This window comes from Pithys albifrons, chromosome 2 (genome assembly GCF_047495875.1).
Source record: "Pithys albifrons albifrons isolate INPA30051 chromosome 2, PitAlb_v1, whole genome shotgun sequence".
NCBI lineage: Eukaryota > Metazoa > Chordata > Aves > Passeriformes > Thamnophilidae > Pithys > Pithys albifrons.
The window spans coordinates 95,602,429-95,619,446 of NC_092459.1; the positions used below are offsets into that span (position 1 = coordinate 95,602,429).

The window sequence follows — 17,018 nt, forward strand, 5'->3', positions numbered from 1 at the left end:
GATCATAAAAACTGAAAGGCTGTTACAAGACAGATTTGGTGTAAATAACTTGAGAAAGACCAATGAAAAAGGTTAAAATCAAAACCATGCAAACTTGATTAAAAAAAAAGATATGTTGACTGTGGTTGAATGAGATAAATGTATTAGTTTAAAAAACTTCTCTAAGCTCCCTGGCTTTTTTCTGCATGACATTTTGACTAAGAAATTCAAACACTACAAAATTACATGCGTTTACAAACTGGCAGATCTGAAAATGTTATTAGCAGTGAGGCAGGTGTTTCTAATGCAAGAATCAGTTTTAGTATTATAATAATAATTTTTTCCAGTTATCTGAAAGAAAACATAAAATCATTTCTCATAAATCTTGATCAACTACAGTTGGGGAACTCATGAATAATAAAGGGTGGTTTACTGTAACAAAGTGATGTGCATCACTCAGTTATGTAGATGTAGGGAAGCAGTATGCTTTTCAGCATGGATAATGGAACATCAGTGTTGTGAAAAGGCAGGCTCTTTAAGTCAAAGAAGGCAAGTCTTCTCTGGGAATCAGTGTTGCTGAAAGACATCCATACCTTTTAGATAAACAGTTGCCTGTATTTTCCTACAGTGACAGTGGAGACAAAACTAGTGTAGTATCATTGCCTATAAAGAGTGGAAATCTCAGGTCTAAGTACAGGGAGCCTTTACTGCTGTCTTCTTTGACAGGTGGATGGTTGCTGCTGGAATTATATAACCTGATCTAAAACTTTACTAGTCAAGAAGCATTTACAAATTGCGAAGGATGCAGAGAGGATCCACAAGAGTGATGTACTCTGGAAAACACTCTTCATAGAGTCAGATTTAAGGAATTGGATGCATTTAGTTCTGCAAAGGGATGGTTAAAAAGTAACTTTATTTCAGTTTATGAGCACCTCTAGACAGAAAAGAAATGAAACAGTATAAATACATCCTAAAGGAGGGGCATATGTTTCTCTTGGAAAGGTAAGTTAGACTTTAGAACACTTTAATGAACAGTGGGGTATAATTAAACAAGGTTTGGACATAGTTCTGTAGAACAACACTAAATGGAGAGAAGACTTCAGGAAGAAAACAGGCTATACACCCACAGCAGTTTATTCTTGCTGTGTCTACGAAACTCAGAGATACATGTCAGTCATCACAGATCACCTATGAACTTATCTGAAATGTCATTTTTTCTCACTCTTTGCTGCTATTGTTAATTGATAAATTTTCAGAGTTTTTTGGCCAGTGCAATACAAAGGAATATAAAGACAGTTACTCATGAGGTTCACCTCTATGGGCCAAATGCTGCAACCTCCACTGATAATAGTTTATCTGGTGGGGGGACTGCTTATTTTGGCATTTCAGAGCAAACAAGACCATTGTTTCAGCAGGAACCAATGGTAAGGCATTTGATTTCAGATGCCCTTTGCCATGCTAGCTGCCCTTATGAAAAGTCTATGTTGGTATTTAAACTAAAGCAAGTGGTGTTTTTTAAGCTCCAAGCTCTGGCTCAGCATTATTTGTTTTCATCCATACATAAATGCTGTACTGCTATCAAGAGAGTGTATAACAACAATTTTAAAGGGAGAAAAGAAGTTTCTGAAACACCAAATAAATTCAGAAAACATTGCTAAGTGACACTGCCTGTTGCTCTTTGCCATATTGTTTTCTAATCACATGTGCAAATTTTGCACATTTTGCTACTGTGAGTGGTCATGCTGACATGAACAGGAATTTTCCCAGGAGGAAGGCAAGAAGTAATCAGTTTTCCATAACCAACCTCCCATTCCAGCATTTTTGAACTCCTCGAAACCTCTGGCCATAACTCATACCTGCTCTGACTGGTTCTGCCCTTCTAACAAATTCATGGCTGTCAATGGTGCTGACAGCACTTAACACAATTCCTTTGTAGACCACACCAAAATAAGGAGAGAATATACTCACTTCTCTTATTTGAGCAAAAAAAGACTTGATATTTGTTTATGATGGGAGTCTTTTTCTTTAGCTTTTGATGAGTGTAAGTAAGGAATTTTATAAGTTGGTGTACAAGAGAAATGACAAGATGCTTCATCCCTGTTTAAAGTGCTAACTGATTGCTGATGTATGCTACTTTCTCCTTTGGCAGCAGAACGCAAAGTTAAAATAGTCAGTGCACAATGGCTGTGACAAGACTCCTGTTCTCTGCATCCCCAACCAGCTCCCAATACTCTCGTCCTCCCTTTTTACAAACGCTTCTTTCAGCACTGATTTTGAAACTGATGGGAAGGATGACTTGATGATTAAAACACTGTGGTAGGACTTGGAAAACCATAATTTAATTCCAAGCTCTACAACAGGCTCCACTGTGATCACAGGTATGTTAATTAATCTCTGGTGTCTTAATTTCCTCCCTGTAAAAGAGGATGATAGCATGCATTTGCTCTGTTCTAGCTGGTGCATCATTTTGAGAAGATAATTCCAGAAGATGATCTCGAAATGTGCAGTGGCTACTATGAAGAAACTCAAATCCCTGCATAGCGTAGGATTCGAAGTATGAGAAGAAGAAATTATAAACTAGACCAGCGGTTTAATCATTGATAACTAAATGATGCAGTGTAGACACACATTCCATTCCATATTCCCTGCATTGCAGCTCCCTTGTAATGGTGACATAAGCATTTTTTTTTACAGACTGTCAAACTTATTATTAAAAACCAGCTCAGTAATGCTCCATAAGCCTGCAATGATAGGAAATTGATGCTGGCCTATATAAACACATTAATTTTCATTGATTGCTAAATGATCCATTCAATTGCCCAAGATTCATGACAACTAAGAATCTACAGTTGTAAGGATAAAATTATGTTTATGTAATTGCATAGATTATTCACAGAAACTGTAGAGAAAATGCTGCAATTTTGTATGTCTTTGAACTGTTTGGAGAAACAGCTTGGGGTTTTTTCACAAGTGTTATGGTCTTGAAAATCACAAAGCAACTCCATTTTAAATTGACTAAAATCCAAATGGAATTATTATTTTGACTAATGCTTGTCTCACACAGAGAATTAGAAAGGGCAAACACAAGTTATAAAAAGTCTACTTTGTTCCATATCTGACTACTTAAGTACTCTGCTAGTACACAGAAAAACAAAATTCCTCTTAAAAAAAGCTACTGTTTCTTTTTCCAATTACTAAAGCATGTGTTTCTTCACACACTTCTTTGTATGTTTGGGTTTTGTATTTATAAAAATGAGTCACAGCCCATGAAGCAATTATATGATCAACACTCCACCAAAGGTGAACAAGAAACAGTCACATGTCATCATGTACTTATGTATAATCTTACTTGTAATTTCTCTTGGCTAAATGTATACCCTGTACTCCTAAAAGTGCAAGGGAATTGTGCAAAATATACAGTGGTCTGAATAGCTCATCTTGTTTTTCTTAGGAGTCAATCTTGACTTGGTAATCAAATTGTAACTCAACAGAGAAGAGAAAGAATGGCTTTGTCTTAAGGCCAAGGTTGTAGACACCTAAAGGTGTGCTCAGAGAGGCAGATTTTCCTTAGGTCTTCCTTCAGGAGATTCTTTAATTTGGGTGGAGTGACCTTGGCCACTTTCTACCACAGCTTCACTATGCTGGTGTGTGTATTTCACTGGACTGCTACCCAATACTCTGGCAATGGAAGCAGAGCAGATACTGCAAAACTAGGAAGAAAAAAAGTACATTGGAGAAGCCCTTGGGAGTTGTTCTCATTCCTGGAATGGAAGAATAGGAAGATAATTAGAGCAGGGTTTCCTGGACCACTGCAGTTTCCTGGAGTGGCAGTCTGTAACGGTGTTATAAGGCTGAGCTTTAGTAAGGTATTTTCAGAACTACAGGACAAACTAATGGTTTGGGTGGGTGGCTCATTCTGCTGTATGAATTACGGGTTATCTTTAATGATCCCCTTGTTTAGGAATGGCTTTGATGAATCTTTCATAGGTGTTTTTTTCCTGGTTTTATGCCAGCTCATCTGGGACAGCTTCATACATACATCAGCAAAGGTTTCTGCTCCCCTTACTGAGCTGATCAGCCTCAGAAGGTCTGACTCAGGCTCTGTGAATCTGGGGCAGAGCATCATGGAATTAATGGTTAGAAGAGACTTCTAGAGCTATCTTATACTTCTAAGGTCCAAAACTGTAATTCAACTGCTTAATATTAATTGTTAATTATTGATCTGTAATGACTGAGAAATTTGGAAGACCTCCTGGATACCACAGGTAAATTTAAGTCAGGCTCAATGCTAAATAAATAAATAAATAAATAAATAAAGTACCTGATATCTAACAAAGTTACTTTGACTTTTCCCTTTTGTCTAAATAGAAACAGTGCCTTATAACATTTCTTTGCCCCAGAACTTTCACATTTCCATTGGAACAGGAAGTCTTCGTTTTGATTGCTGAGACACTCTCCTGAAACCTAGTCACTGGCATGTTCAACAGCATACCTTATGTTCTTTTCACACTCAGGAATTGTGGCTTCTGCTGAGAGTAAGAAATGTAAACATCCTCCTAGGCAGACACTTGGGATGGCCAAGGAATCCTTATTTTCACAACAGTTTCATAAATCATGCTGTTCTCTTGACTCTCAAAACACTTCCAATTAAATTTTATCTCCCCCAAAACTCTTAGGATGATGAGCTGTATCTCCCATATTCCTGATTGTGAAGCATCTCCAGTTTATGTATCTAATCTTATGGCAGGGTATTTAAGGCAGGGGATAGATACAGGTTTCCATTCTTTCATGAAAACCTGAAAAATGCCCCCTGATTTTTGATATAAGAACACCAGAGAAGAATTTTTACTGCTACAACAAAGCCAGCTCTGTGTTGGAAAGAATGGACTGCCCAGAAAGCTTTGTGTTAGCTGTTTCTCCTCAAATTTTTGTCATAAGTTCAAGCAATTTTAACAGCATTTCAAATATTATTCTGACAGTAAAAAGACACAACTATTACATCACCATGGCATCCAGTGATATGATGTGTGGGAATGGTTCAAAGCTGAAGCAGAGGAGGTACATGAGGAAGCATTTCTTTACCAAGAGGGTGTTCAAACACTGGGACGGGTGTCTCAGAGAGGTGGTTGATGCCCCGAGCCCATCACTGTTTAAGAGGGATTTGAACAATGCCTTAATAACATGCCTTAAATTTTCATCAGCCCTGAATTGGTCAGGCAGTTGAATTAGATGATCCCTGCAGATCCCAGCTGAAATATTTCCAGCTGAAATATTCTATTCTATTCTATTCTATTCTATTCTATTCTATTCTATTCTATTCTATTCTATTCTATTCTATTCCTATAATCACAGAATCACAGACTATTCTGAGTTGGAAGGGACCCACAAGGATCATCAAGTCCAACTCCTATTCCTATTCCTATTCCTATTCCTATCCCTATTCCTATAATCACAGAATCACAGACTATTCTGAGTTGAAAGGGACCCACAAGGATCAAGTCCAACTCTTATTCCTATTCCTATTCCTATTCCAGTCACATAAATTGATGAAAGTTGGCACTTGCTATTTTTTATAACCCATAGATAAAGGTCATTAGAGGATTTTTTAATGTGAAACAAAATCAGCTAATTCAATGATACTCCTAGCACCTGCAGCATTAGTAACTTCATGAAATCTAAAACAGCAGAAAGCCCAGTGAAGCAACTAACTTGAAACAGGGCCCTTCTAGAGCCTCGACTTGAAAATCCAAGATATACCTGAAGACATTCAGGAGAAAGTCCTTTACACTGCACACCTCACACTTTGTCTATACAGTTCTTAACCTGCAGTGCAACACTACAGATAGCTTATGAAATGGTGCATTTTAATTGTAGAAAATAATAGCAAATTATTTTCAGTGTTTATCTGCAGTGCATCTATTCTTAAAATGAAATAAAGCATTGCACACTCTATTTTCTTCTGCCTTTTCAGAACTAATCTTTGTAGCTGTTTTTTTCCCTAATTTTATAAGTTTTCATATGCCTCCATCAGTGCCAAGTAACCTGAATTTTCTTTTAAGCCTACCACTGAAATGTGTGGTATCCAACACAGATCACACATTCAGAAAAATCCAACACAGATCACACGTTTGGAAAGCAAGGTTATACCTATCTAAGTGTATGGATGGAGAAGAGGTAAAAAAATATGTGGCATCCGAATATGTATCTGTCAAAGTTCTCATAAATGTCAACATTTTAAAAGTACATTACATTTAGTAGCTAGCAATAGCGATAGTTGGAGATAGTTGTGGGAGAAAATTGTACATGAGAAGAAGAAAACACTGGGATCTTGTACTAAGCAGAAAATTAGTTTTGTCCTCCTATTATTCTAGTAGGATGGCAAAAAGCCTTAATTTATTTTGTTTATGCAAATGATATTTGATTATGCAAATGAGAAACAGAAGCCTATTTTTGTAGGCATAAAGTCATTTTATATTGCTCAAATGAATGTGCAGATCAACCCCAACAGCAACAATTGTACTTCCACTGTGCTACTGCCCTACTTAATGCTTCAGAAGACATAAGTTCTGATGCACATTTTTATTGTGACTTCTAAATTTTGAGTTTTATTCTTCGAGGGATAAAACTTCTTTTGCCAAGACAGATATTTCTGGAGATAACCTGACTTGAAAAGACTTAGCTCATACATAGTACCTTTAGTGAAGATAAATTCTAAACGACAAAGGTGATTTGCATTTCCCCGTTGAGCTACTGACCACAATGACTTGGGTCTGCACTTTGTCTGAATGAGAGTATCATTACGGCTTCTATGACCCCCAGGCACCTTGGACTCAGTGTGGGCTTCTAAATTAACAGAAGCTGCACAAAACAGTCTAGTCCTGCTTTGCTTTGTAGGATGAACACCTTCCTAACAAAGCATTTTAGGAAACACAGATAATGTTACCTTCTGATACATTGTCTAGAAACACTTGCTATTGCAGCTAACTCAGCTGAACAAATTCTACCTCCTCTTGATATTTTCAAGGAGGTGAGATTTTACTCCTCATGAACTTCTGTGTCAGGATCATCTCTCTGTCAAACTAATGTTCTTAGAAAAATTTCCATAGCATTTCTTTCTGTTACTAGAGCGTTTTTTAATAAACTTATTAATACAATATAGTAATTTTAAAATTATTATATAAAAGACAGCACTGAAAAAAGAAAAACACTGTTGAGCCTGAGGATTAAAAAACAAAGGGAGTTTTGATTGTAATGTGTTATGATGTCGAACTTGTTCTCTTGCTCTTGTCTAATAAAGAACTTTTATGATATATTTTTCCAAATCTTTGTGGGCAAGGGTTCCATTTACCTTCTTGACTTGTGTGTATCTTGCTGGAACAACTGCGTCTCACCATTGGCTTCAAGCTATCTTTGTTTCCAAGTACATTATATCCTGCTCAGAGCAGTAGCCTACTGCAGGTCTGATACACGGTTCCCACTATGGAAAAATCTTTAATTTTAAAATTTCATTTTAAAATGGAGGGATTTTCTGTGTAGCAAGGGTGTGTGCTGCCTTTTATGTAACTATCAAACCGGTAAGTAGCATATACCTCACAACTTGGTGAATGAAGAAAACTAAGCACATTCCAGAGTGAATGCTATGTTTCCAGGGAAAGGGATGAATGGGTTCCTTTTAATAAATTTTTTTTTCCTTTCAAAATACGAAGGGCAAGAGAGATTCTGCCTACACATCGGGTCCTGCAGGCTCTAGCCAAGAGGTGGCGTTAAGGTGCAGTGCAATGTTCTCCTACCAAAACCACATTTGTTCCTCAAAACCTGCTTTAGCGGTAGTGTGCCTGATGCCCAGAGATACACGAAGCAGTTAAGGAAATGAAAAATACAGTGTGGAATATCAAGGAATTCAAAGGGCCTGTGGTCAGAGTTTACACTGGAAATCTAAAGCAATTTATACATCCAACAACCTTGCTTGAAGTAGGTGTATCAGTGAGTTAGCTGATAACTCTGCACATTAGCACATGACATCTGTGCAAACATGAATCAAGTGCTAGATAAAGCTATTAAGTTACATACTGGATTGGATACTAGATATTACTGTCTTAACCATGATAATGCATACTTTTGGCCCATGCATGCCTTCTCAGAACACCTTCATCATAAAAGAAGACAAGTATCTCCAAACCAAACAAATGGAGCTAGACCTATTTTTGAAAAAACATAAAATAAAACTACTCACATTTAACACTGGTATGCAAACTCTTCGGTGCAGATGAATCAACAGCAGCTGTATTAACAAAAAGTAGGTTCGGTCCAATGAAACATTAACATCACAAATAATCATATCAAAATGATTAGAAATGAAACAGATCATCCTAAGATATTGAATTCCCTATGGGAATATGGTACCAGACTGCATAATATTAACATCATTAACAGTGCAGATATACAGACCACCAGATTTACCTACTGATGTGTACCATTTTCTGTTATGATCTTTGCCAATGGTCAGGTCCTAAAAGCTAGCATAGCTTAAATGTTGCCAAGTTAGTTGTTACACCAACTACAACTGCAATGACATTAGCTGGGGACTTGACCCCTTGTCTTTACCTGTGTTAAAGCAAAACATAAGTGGCTCAGCAGTCCTGTTACTTGTTCAGTATTAAATCTGGGTCTCAGTTTTGTGGCTTTAATTCACTTATACTTAGGTATAGAAACTAGAGCCAGTACAGTTATATTTATTAATCTCAATTTTAATTTACAATTTAAGAAAAGCTGTACTAATTTCATAATGGCTTCTGCTGCTACCCAGAAAGTTGATATTTCATGTATGAGTAGTATAGCTGCTATCAGACAGGGGAAACTGCCAACTTATGCTCTAAGAGCATGATTCAAGCTGTCCTGAGGCTCAAGGTCATCAGTTTTTCATCATCTTTCTATCAAAAGATCTTATTTGATTACACAATTACATAGGCAGTTTTGAACACCACATTTTTTGCTATTTGGTCATTTGGTTTTCATTATAAATGAGTAAATTAATTAAGCTTCAAGGAATCAAGCCCTGTCACTCTACTGCTGCACAGTCTTATTAAGTCGTGTGTCCATAGAGAAGATGGTACGGATGTTAATGGAGCACTATGTCAGATTGCATATCCCTGTCTATAACTCAGGTATATGAGGAAATACTATTTTTGACTGTGGAGGAAAAAGCAATCACCTAGAAGCTCAATATTCCAGCTGCATTTGAAGGACACTGACTTAATTTCCATCTTTCACTTTTGTGATTTCTGTCAAATGTCACAGCAAATTGTAGTTTGTACAAATGCTCCAAAGTTTCAGACATGTGGGGCTCACTACCACCTGGAGTGAGGCCAAATAGGTTGCATTTTAAAAAGCAGCTGTATTCCAAAAAGACTGGACAATATTTAGAAGGATATTGGAGAAGTAACCAGAGTTACCGGATACTCTAGACATCTCTGACCAGATTATTCAGAGGCAAAAAATTCTATCATCTCCTGTAAAGATGTACAGAACATGTGGCAAATCAGCACTTCAGAGCATCAAGTAAGTACAGAAGAGAACCTTGATATTCTTGCAAAATTGCAGTTTTTATGTGTGCAAAAGTTAGCTTTACAGGAAAAACCTGTGTGAATGATGAACACTATAATAAGTAAAGCAAGTGCTTTAAGATTAAAGGTTTCTGTGTGTTACACTCCAAATCTGACTTCTGAGAAGTCCAACTTCAGATTGTGAAACACCTAAAAATTAGAAATTTTAGCCACTGAAAATTTTGATTGGTACTACTGTGAGAAGCCCTTTCCAGACTAACTGAATTCTTCTGCAGAGAAGCAGGACTGATATTTAAGAAAAAGAAAATTGAAACCTGTTTTGGAACCAAGCACTTGACTCCTTTTATGCTAAGAAGAGCTTTAAGAATGTAATAGACAAAAAGACTGCAAAACATCTCTATTACTTTCCTTTTATTTTTTGATCTTTGCTCCTTCATTTAGACTTCACCAGTTGAGAATAAAACAAATTCCAATTATATGTGGCAGTCTTTGCTGCTTTTAGTTAGTCCTGATGGTTCTAGCAACTTGCTAGGATGTGAATTCTACAGTCCCAAGAAGTCACTGTTTCTGTGACATTGGCCATGCAAAAGCAAAAGTCACTTATATACAAAAGTGTACAGCAGCAATCCAGCCTCCAGCTCCCAACATGAGTGTGATGGTCATGAACAGTACCATGGTGGAGGTCACGAAGATTTCAAAGAGTGCTTCTGATATCATGATAAAAAGATGTGCTATATTTGAGCTAGGTCATTTAAGATGAAGCATTTGGCACTGCAAATTGACAAAAAGATTGATTTCCTGGCAAAAACCCCACAGCAGCAATCTCATTTATTGTTCAAAATCTATGTGTTATTATAAAGCTCACTGCATGTGATCAGTGAATTGTTTGCTTAGAAAGCCTTGGGAGCCTGAGGGCTGTAAGTCTTGCAGTAACCTAATTACAGCTATGACCATTCAACTGCAGTTGTTTCATCTGCACCTGAAGCAGCAGGAAGTTTACACAACTCCAGACAACCAAGAGAGGACCTTTTTTTTAGTTCCAAATTCTCTTTCTAGAGGTTTGCAGCTAATTGCAGAAGGGAGAGTATTTGAAGAGCTCTCAAGAACATGGCTACATGTAGTTAATGGACCTTCCCTCTAGGTTACTTTGGACTAAGCATCAAAACCTGTAATCTTACTGTTACTCTTCAGTGGTTTCTCCCAATTAAACAAACACCTGACATAGTGTTCTCAATTTACTTTTCCTTTTAGTCAACTGCCATATACATCTAAACAGAAATTCTGAATAAGATAACAGAGGGGAATTAAACAACATTCCCCTTCCAACCATGACTGTGTCATTTTATGGAACGGTTTAACTCCACAGACTTTACATCTTTCAACAGTAGGGGTTGCTTCTCCCAAGACAAGACTGCAGTTCCAATTGAGCATTCTACATATCTAAGGCACACCATGTTATGCCTCACTTTTAAATTCTCCTACTCCTGTTAAGCTGGTGACAAGAAGAGGGAGGAAAGGAAAGGAAAGGGAAGAAATTCAGAAGCCAGACAAAAGAAAGTGCAACTAACATATCCTTGACTGTGATTTATCATTTACCTACATAGATATTTTTGTAATGAAAGACTGTACACACCTTTGGCAGACATCAGTTTCTTGAAATGAGCAGCCATGTGATCTTGAATGATGTACTGGTTGGAGAGTTTGCAGGAAGGTCCAGGAGAAAAAGCTGCAAAAGGGAAAAAACTGAGTTCACTTAGTGGGGCAAGCAATGTTTCAAGTAATAACAGATCTGAAAACATTATAATATTTATCCTCTCCTGCTTGTAATAAAATGAATGCAATATTAATTATTTTATTTCAAAAAGTAAGAATAGCTCAGAATGTAACATGCAAAATTGGTAAATGATTTCAGTTTTCATGGTTTCGGATACCTGAGAATTATGGCTTGCAATAAGTAATGTATGAGCCTATGATATTGTTGAACTCTGGAGAATAACAAAGGAACTCACTGTTTAACATCTGATATAATAAAAAGCATTTACCTCTTGAAAGATTTAATACTAGAGAGTATTAAATAATATTAGAGAGCATTAATACTATTATTAATGCTAGAGAGTATCATTAGAGAATATTACAAAGTACTGCAAAAAACTGCACATTAATGCCTCACCTCTTGGTCATACCAGAGCTAACTCTGGCACTCTGTAGTTAGGAAAACAGACTGGATAGAGACAAAGACAGAAGTAGGAACAGAAAGAGAACCAGAACATGGAGCTGAAACGTGTTACACACAGACTGACCACGACACTCCTCTGAATCTCTAAATAGTGAGACTTCTCAGATTCAGAAGAATTTGTCTCTGTATCTGACCTAAGTTCACTAAACTGGGAAAAAAAGTCAAGAAGCAGATAAGCATTCACTTGTTTTAAATTTTAAGATGGAAATGTGGCTGAGATAGATATTTTCTTCCAATTTGTTTCCAAACAAAAGTATTATTTCTCTCTGAAACTCTCTCAGTTCCTAAAGAGAATTTGTAGATGGAAAGTTGCTAGCACACAATATTAAAGGAATCAAAAGAATACTGCAGATCAGAAACTTAACATGTCTTTGGCTTTCCATTCACAGACCCAGAATGACCCTTACAGTGAGATAATCCACCCACTCAACCTATTCAGATTTTCTTCTCTGAGCAAATGAAGTAAATGATTGTTACATTGTTCATGTCCCCAATGTACAATTTCAGTTAATAACTCAGTTTCGTAGTTTTTATTGTGTTTTGAAAGAAGAGGGGACCTTGGGTCAAGAGTCTGGGAATAAATCCTTCTAATATCAGTTTGGCTGAATGCTTGCTGTGTTGCTTTCTCTTATCTAAATCTCTTGCCCACCAAGTGAGCCAGTGCTAGAAATTGTTTTTCACTGCCAAGGAGTTTGACTACATTCAATTTATTGTGTCATCTTTTGAACAAGAACCATAGGAAAGAACAGGACAGAACAACTGATGATACTTTTGTTGCTTCGTTTAGTATTATTTACTAATGTGCTCCTGCAAGTAACTCTAAGCCTGCCAGAAGGGCACTGACATGAAGATTTGATTTCAACAGCTTGATCAGGAGCAGCAGCCCATCCCAATGTGACCAGCTGCAGAAAGGTGCTGTTACTTCAGCTCCAGGACCATCCATTCAATTGTTCAGTGAACACATAGGAACAACCTGAGTGCTCACACCATGACACAAGCAGATGCAGAGACATCTACAGAAATAATGACTCTCTTTGCTATAAAGCCATGGAGAACTTGGTGCAACATTATGACCGAACTGCATTTGCCTTTGTCTCAATAAATTGAGCATGAGTAGTACAGGTACCACAATGGAATCCAATACTTGAAGCAGACAAAGGCAAAGCCCACAAACCTTCTAATAATGAGCTTTTACCATATGTCTAATTTCATTCAGGGAAACCACTTATGGGTGGCAATACCACACAAAAGAAACAAAGTAGTTTGTTACATTGCTACTTTGGGTCAAAGTTTTTATGTGCTTGATAGCAGTAGTTGTCCACTTTAACACTTCTAAAACTTGATTTTTTTGTCATTAACTTTGCCAATTGTGCTGTAACCTCCTGCTGGCAAAAGCAGCTGGAACAAGCTCTTCAGTAATATACAGTATCTTTCCTAGCTGATGTAAAGTGGGGCAGCTCTCCTGAGTTTAAGGAATGGCCTAAATCACAGCAGCTAGAGGTTCTTGTCACTAAGGGAAAGAAAATAGTATTTTGGTAAATGCCCCAAATCTTTCCCTGATTGGCAGTGACAAACTGCTTTATATGCAGTGAAATATATGCAGTGAAAAAGACAGCATGCCAGAAGAACGAAGTGATAATCTAAACAATATCCAAAGATTAAAAAGGGATGGAAAATCCATTTATAAAAAGAACATTCTTCTCAAAATGAATAATCACTCCAAATTTGAAATGCTAAAGATATACAAGGCACTAGTCGTTTAATCTAATTTTTGTCTTTCATAAAACCTAACTCCATCCTGTGTCCAGAAAATTACTAACATTGTGCAATAAACAGCATTGTGGTTATTCCTATGTAAGGGGGGGAAAAAGCAAATTCTTGTCTTTGCCAGAGACTTTCTGTTGAACTTTGGCAAGTCATTTTGTGTTCTCATGTCTCAGTCTCTCTGAAAAGAGAACTTTTCATGAAGAACACATCCCTTTCTCAAATAAAAGGCTTTAAGGATAAAAACAATGAAATGGGTAGAGTTAGGGGTTTCTCAACAAAGTATCTCTCACTGTTAGAAAGAGTGATCTTATCTGAGCTCACTGGAAAGTTCATACTTTTAAAACAAATTTTTCTTAGGTATTCTTTGAGTAGCTTCAAATTGTGTGAAATGGGAAATAGAAATCTTCTGGACCTTGTAGCACAGTCATGAGGTGCTGTTGATGGTACAAACATGCACTAGGTTAAATAGAAACAGCCCTTTTGTGTGCTGTAAAGACAGGCAATGTTCTTAAGCCTATACAGAATTGAAGTTCAGTAGTTTCTTCTGCCTTACAAAGATCTCATTTACTTGCAACATTCAGCAAAATGCTTGATCCAAGTATTTTGTTTCAGAGTTCTAACATTTTCTATATACAAACACAGTTCTAGGTACAGAAGATTGCCAGCTTTTGAAAATCTTTCCAGACTCTGGGAACTGCTGCACTTTCAAGACATTTACATTTTGCTTCCACATATGAGGAAAGATCTCCAGGAAATCAAAACCCAAGAATGAGCAATAAAGAATAGTGACAACTCTCTCAACAGTGACTCTTTTTTATTTCCTACTTTGATGACTTTCCTACCAATTTGTTATGGTTCTGAGTGTGTAGTTGTATGGTGACTAATTTACCTAGTTTGCAGTAATTGAATTGCTAGAGCTAACTTCTGCAGATCATGCCTGGGAAATAGATCATCTCTAGAGGTATAATGTCATATTATAAATCCAGTTGTAACAGTATTAAAGTTTGACTAAAACACAATGAGAGTGATGAAACGTCTTTTCCATGTAGCTGAAAAACAAAAATACACTTTTGAAAAACACAAGAGGACTTTGCTCCTCACCAGACTGCTGATTCAAAGCCACCACTTTTTGCCTCTTATAGGAATAAAAACCCAGTTCTCACTCATATGCCAATTGTTTTACTCTTAAAAGACTGATATAACTGCAGTGCTGCAAATTGTTTATACCATTCCTAACTGCTAATTCCTACAAGTGGATATTTTGCAACTCAGACAAAGCTATACGTACTTACAATCAGCAAATAAAAAATTCTTCAGTGTTACTGAAGCCTCAAAAGCTTGGAAATATCCAATTGTTTTCTACCCTTCACAGTATTGGCAAGTGGGAACCATTTCTACAATATTCTTGGCTTTTCCTACTGTAAACTGGCATTACAAGGGAAGAGCTATCTTGTACATTAGCAAGACATTAGTAATTAGTTAATAGCTAAGACATCAGCAATTATCATTAGCAGTAATTCAGTTATGGTTGTGTCTGCCTACTCCCTCAACTTCTATTGAGACCCTAGGTTTGGAGGGGAGAGGGACCATCTCTTTGCTCTGTGTTTATCTCATGCTCAATAAGGTAAAACACCTGCCCCCAGTGCTTGCTTCAATGCAGACAACACAGTAACCACTGTGTCAGTCCCTCAGCAGAGTGACCCAGTCAATGGCTGACAAACGTTTTGCAACTCCCCCTACTTCAGTTCATTTGCATAGTTATCTCAAGCTGCTTCCCTCCTGGTTAAGCATTTCTGCCGTTTTTTCAGCTACAAGAAGCACTGGCAGGCATTGAGCTTGGCTTGTGCTTTGAGAGTCTAACAGAGGTGTCTCTTTTGGAGGAAACCAGCATTACAGGCTGCTGAGGTGAGGGCACAGTAGGTGTCTGACTCTTGGTATTTTGGGGTTTTCTTGAAAAGGTGGGAAGAGCCCGATGCTAGACAATACTCTGTGGGCTCTGAAATGCAGAGGTGCCTATTTGCAGAGAGAAATGCTCTGATTGCAGCTGGGCTTCACCAAGGGACAGACAAAGGCCAACAGGGACAAAAATGGTGGGTGGTGAATCTGCCAGCATTTAATCAAGGACTGAAACTATATGGGCCTGGAGATGCTACAATGCAACAGTATTTCTGAGAAGAGAAGTTTCAGGCAGAACGTCTTTCCAGCACTTCTACAGCTGCTTGGCAAAGATCCTGACCAGGAAAGCTGCTTGGCTAAATTAAGAAGGTAAAATTTTTGTAACAGCACATATTAGAAAGACTTATCTACTTTACATTGTTTCAATAATAAAATACGTATTTTTAATAATCTCATAGTAGTTAAGATGTTATTCCAAAATTGGAGCACTTAGGCACATTTTAAGTAATAATTTGAATACTTACGGCTACTTTTGAGACTCATGTGTCCTCTGAAAGGTCCCATCAAGGAGTAGGTAGGCATCATGGCTATCTGGGACACTTGGTAGGGAAGGAAAATGTATTGGTTACATATTAAGGAAAGCATGGTCCTATGGGGATTACAGGAGTCATGTCCTGGCCAGAATGCCACACTACAAGTGATACAGCTAGTAAAAGGCTGGTACTTTTGAGTTGACCTGCCAGGTTACTTCTGTTTTAATCCCTAACAACCAGTGGGACCCTTTTGACCAGATACTTTGAAAGAATGTTCTCTGTTACAACAGCATTAACAGGGCAATTTTCTACAGGCCACAAAAATGAGCCGTTGCACTGTGCAAAGGTCATATATTTTGCAATCTGAAAGATCATCTCTGCTAAAAGAAGGAGCAGCTCAGTATGTTACTGTGCTGCTTGTGCCCTAGGGAAGCAGTGGGGAAAAAAAGCACAAAATGAGTATTTTCTAAAGATACTCCAGAAAATAGTATAGGCTCACATCACAGTAGCCAAACCTAAAAAGGTAGAGCCAACACAGCAAAGAGAGCAAGCAAGCCTCCTCTCATTTCAAATTAAGGGCAAGTTTCAAGAAGACAAATTCCAAATATGCATAATTTCACCTATTTTATGAAGATATGTCCCACTGCTGATAGATGAATGCATCTCAGATGAGTAATGGGAAATTTTACAGCTAACATGTAAAATTTAACAGCTAAAAGAACCAAGTCTCAATTTCTGAAACCATATAGGTTCACAGGAGTCAAACAGATAGAGATTCATAAGAAATCCAGATGATTTCAGCTCCACCTATGCAGTGATACGGTTTTCAACACAATCATGTTCCTAACTCCCACTAAAATCAAGGAGAAGCTCATACCTTAATTTGCAAGTCTGATCATGGAGACTACAGTCCTCATTTTTAACTTACTTTTAACTTATTGAAATAATTAATCTATTTGCAAAAGTTCCAACAATAATTTAAACTATAATTTAAATAGACTTTCCTCAGTTTAAAAACTTAATTTGATTCATCTTCAACCTCTT

General features: G+C 37.3%; 1 pseudogene; it reads right to left on the bottom strand.

The window, feature by feature from the left end:
- The window catches only part of LOC139683462 (spermatogenesis-associated protein 7 homolog), a 51,124-nt pseudogene that overhangs the window by 22,267 nt on the left and 11,839 nt on the right, over nt 1-17,018 (bottom strand).